Genomic DNA, 7511 nt, shown 5'->3' with positions numbered 1-7511 from the left:
TGTTTGGAAAGAATTTGTTCTCTCAACTCGCGTTGGTTCACCTCCATTTTCGTTGAATCGAAAAACACGACTTCGAGTTTGACAGCATGTACACAAAACACATCAATGAGAAAGTGTCCAAAATTTGGTTGATTTTTACCCAATGGTAAAAAAGTTATGTCCTGTTGAATGTGTCGCAATAATTTCGTGTTCGCCCTTTAATACCAAGCTATTGATTTTCCGTTTGATTTTTTGTTACCTCAAATCAGCTAAGGTTAAAATCAGCCTTGATTTTCTGCTGTGTGATTTTGCTGCTCTCAAGATCAGCTAAGATAAAATCAGCCGTGATTTTCTGTTTGTGATTTTGCTGATCTCAAGATCAGCAGTGATTTTCAGCCGTTCCTGATTTTGGATTTTTTTTTAGTTTTTTCATCACTGATCACTACAACTGTTCAAAACAGATGGATTTGAAATGTTTTGCATGTCAATGCGATGTGAATTGTTTTTTCTGCAAGGTAATCATCAAAAACATGAGTTGTGACTTTATCCTTATCATATATCCATATATGAGAACAACCGTGGCCCAGTGAGATCGAACGAAGACAACGGCAGCAGCAAACCCCAACAGTACTGGATCAGTTCTCAAACCAGACCCATTAAAAAAGGTATGTATATGCTCTGCCCTCTGGCAGCTTTTTTATTTATTTGTCGATTCAATTCTGGAGTCGGTAAAGTAAAAGTCGATAAAGTTGAATATTGTAGAACATTGAACTATCTTGTGCAAAGCTATTGATTTCACTAAGTGAGGCACATAGACTCCAAGTGAGTCACAATTCGAACCAATAGTGCATGGTTCACAGCATAAGATTCACACATGAAATTTGATGTATTTCACAATAAGTGCTCAATTAAGTGTGAGGCACATGATGAAAACTGTCAATGGACAAAATTGCGATCTCCTTTAGATGATCTATGTTTATCAAGTTCAAATTAGGATGTTTACCGTGTAAAAAAATACCACGTTAAAAAACTACCAAGATTGTGATTTTTTTCATGCAAAAAAAAAAAAAATCGATTTTGATGCCGTTTGACTACCGTTTTTTAAAGTATGCCATACTTATTACCTGAATCAAGTCGATAGTTTGTATCGTTATCGAGAGGTCATTACAAACGTACCGTGTAAATTGTGACTCAGTGGCACTATCCGTATTAAAAAAAAACCATTAGCTCTGTCACACACTCAACCAAATAAGCTTAATACTATATCGATAACGGATAAATGTTCAATGAGTCAGTAGGCAGATTGTTGAGTCGATGGATCCGTTGTTAAAAAGGGACGCAAAAATCGTATTAAAAAAGGTATTGCTGAAATACTCACCAAACGAAAGATTAGGCTCGTCCTTTCAAATGAGGCTAGTATCATAATGTTCTATCGGTGGGTCCTAAAACATTTTCCCCTATCTTTTAGCGTAAATCGTGTCCAAACATTTGATTTGCAGCCTAAAAAATGTCAGGAAATTACATCCGATAGAACATGTTTAAACAAGCCTCAAATCAAAGAGGAACTCATAGGATTTCATTTGATGGGTGTTTCAGCGATTGTTATAGAAAAGTGGGTTTTAATGCCAATTCAAGCTTCACCTGGTCTAATTTGGCTTTTTTGTCTGTCTTACTTCATTAAGATATCCTGGTCAGATTAAATATTGACTACAAATAAATATATAAGGAAATACGTTACGAGGGTGATATGTAAATAATATGCTTCGTCATTTAATTACAATCTTTTTTGCTGATTACATGCGTCCATTCTGTCAATCCATTCTGTCAAAATATTATGAAATTGAGAATCTAGTAAACGCCAAAACTTAGCCCCGTAAGATTTTGTGTGAGGAAATAAGCGGGATAAAGGGAAGGAAAATCTCTGAACACTGCAAATTTAATATGAAGTATACTTCGAACCCTAAGGTAACCTTTTTTCCCTCTGTTCGGGACCTAGCACTACTGCTACCAGTAATTTGATCTATTGTAGTATATCCCGTGTCCTTAGTTAAGTTTTTTTACAGTTGCCATTATTGCATTTATCGCAAGGATCCGACTCTAATTGAAAGGTCCTGCTATTTATACCCTTCGGAGTGTTGAAACACCCTTCAAAGGCGCGCCCCTTTGTCAGTCAAAATTGGATTCCTTAGCAACAAAATTAAAGAATGACACCGATAATGACCATGCATCAGAACCCTACACATTTAGAAATAACTAATTTTACTCGTAACGGGATCCATCTTTGACATAAAAGATGAGTCGTAAACAAACATGGCATGTAATATTAAGTGCTCCGGGGCTGAAAAGTTTGTTTCTCGACAAAAAGTACGTTTGATTGTGCTATATTTCACGTCGGTTATGACTCAAATTTATGTCAAAATTGACGCTCGTATATGTCACTCTCAGAGCACCTAAATTTACATGATTTTTTCTTAGTGTGTAGTCTTAATCACTTCAAACTAGGGAACAACGAATAGAAGATCACATAGATGAAGACTAACTAACTCATTTTTTCCTTGTTTCAAGATCATCCTCGGTGGACAAAGCCGAGTCTTGTCACTATCAACAAGGCATAAAAAGTAACAAGGACTAAGATGTGTTCCTTGGATTACTGAAAAATCCTGTTCCCCTAGTTTGAAGTAGTCAGCACTAGGAATCGGTGGTAGATCTCACATCCCGTAACGTGCCACGAAAAGGTGATCTACCCGCGTTACGGGGCTAAGGTTATCTTGCATGCGGTTGTTCTGATATCGGTTAGTCAGTCTAAAAATTTAGTTCAGATAACTGACAACGTATTACGATATTCCAGAATGAAAACATACTCCCAAGCAACACAGAAAACATCTCAATTCTTTTTTTTTTATTTAAGTTGCCCATAAATCCCTTAAATGGTACAGGAAATACATCGTGATAAGAAAAAGATTCAGCTTTGTTGCTTCATTGACTTTAGGTCACAATAATGAAAATCAACTGTTTCAATGTACACAGCAAAAAATAATTTTAATATCACATCAAAGTGGATGCACTTCAATCATGTCGAAAATATGGTGTTATATTACGTGCCAAAAAGGAAAAAAATATCATAAATACAGTGTTTGAGCTTAAATTACGCTGCTTTTACTGCTTTTGTTTATTGTTGTGGCCATAAATTTACATGATATTTTCGACATGATTGAAGTGCATTCTCTTGGATGTGATATTAAAATTTAGTTTTTTGCTGTGTACTGCTTCGATGACCTGTCAAATCATGCCTCAAATGGGAGGAGCAAACATGTTACACTCAAATTGGTATGAAGTTATATGCTACGTGATATTGTATGAAACACTTGAGCAAAAAATCTAACTTGTGTTGTGTTTTTTGAATGAGAGTTCCATAAAACATTATGTATCTTAAAACTTTGGTGCAACAATTGTTTCGAAATGTTACTAAAAAGTTGACAAACCAATCTTGTTCCAATTAAGCGTATATGAATCTATAAGTTTTCAAACTTTGTTTTGCAACCAACTGAATCAAGTTGTCACTGTAAAGGTTTGTTGTAACCATCTAGTATCTACCATGGCTCAAATATGTCTTGTCACTTTGCTGTTGTGAAATATTTTTGGACAACATTGGCAAAAGCGGAGAAATCGGATTACGATAGGATTACGGATGGCGGGGGACGATGGTGACTGAAGACGATGCCAACAGCGGCTGGCGTGACCGTAGTCTATCAACCAGCCGGGTGTTCCAAAGGGCTAAATTGAACGGTGAGAAGCCTGAGGTGACAATGGATTGGTTGTTGCATGAGCTGGGGGCAGCAAATATGTTGATACCACCGAACGGAGATGTGGCCAGATACAGAGCTCGTATTTGCCGGAACTGCTGGTGAACTGGAAATGGCACCAAATAGCGGGTGGATTCCCAGCTACTGACAAGTGACGTTTATATCAGCGCAGGTGGTTTATTGGTAAGCGTGATTACCTCTCACCCCAGCAGGCCTGAGTTCAATCCCTGTCGGCGCCTCCGGGATGTTCAAACTACGCATTTGCTACTTATTTTCAACATAACTGGAACATGGATACCATCGATAATACGTAATGGTGCAGTTATGTTGACAAATCGTTGCGGTGTTGTTGCAGTTCAATATGAATCATTAATTTTAATATCCACTCATCTGCAACGTAAAAAATACTTGTTGTAAACTTTTCATAATGTCTTTAAAAATAGCTACATTATTGTGACGTACTATTTAACATGTTTGCAACATCTCAGTGAGCTGGATTATATCTGGATGAACCCTACACTACCGGCCGAAATTATGTTGCTATAATGGAGAATGTTAATGGTTATGAGAGGGCGTTTTGATGTGTTATCGGTGTAGGACATTAAAGAACTATATTAAGTTCTCCATTTTGGTTGACTCTATTTTCTTATGGTGTAATGTTGTTCAGGTAAAGGCTTTGATTTGTATTTTGTCAAAATTTCGATAGAAATCTTTGCTTTATAATTATAAGCAATTTTTTAAAAGATCAGTGAATGATGACTAGATGATTATGAAAAGAAGTCTAACGGTTTGCGTAATCGACGTAGTGAAATCGCTTTAATTCTCGCCCAATAAACTGGGTGTTTGAATCCTTAGGGTTTGAAGTATGAACTGTAAGCGTTGAAATATCGATCCCATTCACTAATTATTGGATAGTAATATTATGAAAGTTCAAGGAGTCAAAAAGCAAGGAGTTATGTATTGACCAGAAATGGATGATACGCAGCAGCTAGCTGGTATATTTATTTGGAGTTAAATTTTTGTTTCTTGTTTCCGGGAGTCATACGAGTCCCACCTCTGATCTCCAACGACCGTATTCGGAATCCGTAACCGCTCAAGTTTACTCATTTTTTTTAGAGAATATTGATTGGTAAATACATTTTTTTCAGACATCATCGTACCAAGATGGACTCAAAAGCCGCAGAAAATCAACCTTTCGGTTTGGTTGGGAGTCCAACTTTCTTCGATAAGATCGAAAGCGTATTGCTAATGAATGCTAATGCATGCTAATTTTCTATGAAATCTTTGGAAAAAAAATGATTTTCTTGGATTATTTATATCTTTTCCAATATTTGGGGTTATCCATAAATTTCGTAACGGAATGGGGGGGTTGATATTTTCATTCATAAAATTTAGTACGTGAAAAACATAATTTTATCTTAAGCGAATCAATGCCAAAACACGTCCAAATACATTAAATGCGCAGATGCATGTAAAAATTTACCCAAATCAATATCTAACGATCTTCTGAATTTTAAAATCTTAGAAAGACCTTTGGGGGAAGGGTTGCGAACTGCAAATTTTACAGAGTCTTACAAGGACGGGAGGGGGATTTAATGATCATTCAAAAACCTTTACACAGCTTGTGGATGGCTTCTTATTAGAAAAAACAAAATGCATCGAAAAAAAAATCGAACCGGTAAACTTTCGTTTGATTATCAAACCCCCCAATGTCAAAAATTTACACTATTTCAGTTCATAATATTTTCAGAATCAGAATCAGAAATACTGAAATTCTCATCAAAACTTGAGAAGTTTGCGGTTCTATTGCAATGGATAGATAAAAATATTCTGTTAAAAAATGACGAAATTATGAAAGTTTTAGCATTTTTCAGTAATGTTAAAGCCATTTATTCCAATAAGTTTACAGGCATTTTCAATTTGTTTTTATTTCATTTATTTATTAACTTATTTATTGATTGATTTTTGAAATTGATTAAAATCTATACCATTTACTTTATTTATTTAAAAAAAATATGTTAAGCTTAAATATATGCATAAAATACTCCTTCAAATTAGTTTTTAAGCATTTTTGCGTTCAATAAACTTTCTGTCAGCTAAAAAATTAAAATTAATAGGATCTATTTTTTTATAATCATCATTGTGAATGATTGACCTAAATATGCCCTCAACAGGATTAAAAATATATTTCAGAACACTGCGAAGTCATAGAACATAAGTCCTAATGTTAATATGTAGTCTACGATTTGATTGATTGACGAATAAATAAATAAATAAATATCGGTACTGCATAAAAAACGCTTATTTGGATTAAAAAAGCTAATCACTTACTATCCCTTGATTGATTGTTACATGTAAAGTATTTATTTTAAATTAACTATGCTGTTTAGAATTTAGGTTTGCGACTACGGGTCGGACACTTCTTGAAATAGGGGTCTGGTAGGAGTGTTTTAGTTGCCCACTGATGTTACGGGGTTTGGCATCTACCAGCTTGTCAGAATATCTTGTCGGTGATTGGCTCACAACAGAGCGCTGCCTTGCCTTAGAGAGCCGAAAAAGTGCCTGGGTACATTATGTAGAGTGACCACTGACCATTGATTATTACTTTTTTTAAGCAAAATTTTGAGTTTTAAGAACTCATCATCATGCTAATTTAATTCGGTTAGAATGAAATAAAAAAAATAATCACATTCGCAAACACAACCGCATATACAAATAAATATGGTTGTACTGAACATGTTGACCCGCAATGTACACAATTAGAATGCTGTTGGTAAGACTGGCAGCCACCAGAATTAAACATAATAAACTTATTTTTCAATTAATTCATGTTTCACACCCTATTAACATAAAAACGTGAAATAATTTTTACAGCTGTAATGTTTTCCATTAGTTTGAATATATATATTTAATTTTAGAGATTAATTTTTAATTTTATTTCGACATATTTTTAAGCTGCGAATTTGTGGCATAAATTTGTAAGTTTTTGAAGGCGTATATATTAAATCGAAGCAAAATGTGTAATTTCACCATAAAACTAGATGCGTTTGAAAAAAAAAAACGGACAAGTTATCAATATTTTAAAGTAATTAATTTCATACTTTTATTCAAATGACTTTTTCTACGATTGTCATCTCTGATTTTGCAATCTAAATAAAAACATCAGTATGCTTTTTCCGCATCACCTCACAAAAATAAATATACATTTATGTACTTAACTTGAATGTCATTTACATGTATTCGAAAACATCACAGTACTGTTTTAAATATTTCAGTGAGACATTGCAGTTACGTCAGTTAAAACCTCATTTACAACTTGTGTCATTCATATATCATGTTATATGCACCTTATTTGCAACACTTTATGCCACAAACATAAGTTGCAAAGAGACTCCACCTTCTGCGCTTTTTAAGGTACAATGAAGTTTTATATACGGTGCGTTGTCCATAATCTAGACCGGCTATTAGTCACACTAAGGTTGCTGATACTCGCTGAGAAACAAATGGTGTTGCTTGGGCTGCTTCGGTCAACGATATCTTGCTAATCTAAATGCTTTTAGGCATGCCTTACGAACCTTCTTCCACCGGAACGCAATAAAATTCACAACGACGATGTTCGCTATCAAACTCAATCCCGATAGAGACTGAGTGTAGAATATTACATGATTTATCACTTAGACACACATGCATAAAACCCTTCATTCGCGAAGTTCTCAAAAAATCAAAAAA

The sequence above is a fragment of the Ochlerotatus camptorhynchus genome, unplaced genomic scaffold (genome assembly GCF_037179485.1).
Source record: "Ochlerotatus camptorhynchus isolate MF236.1 unplaced genomic scaffold, CSIRO-AGI_Acam_v1.1 ptg000485l, whole genome shotgun sequence".
In the NCBI taxonomy this organism is placed as follows: domain Eukaryota; kingdom Metazoa; phylum Arthropoda; class Insecta; order Diptera; family Culicidae; genus Ochlerotatus; species Ochlerotatus camptorhynchus.
This window is presented reverse-complemented; position numbering follows the sequence as displayed.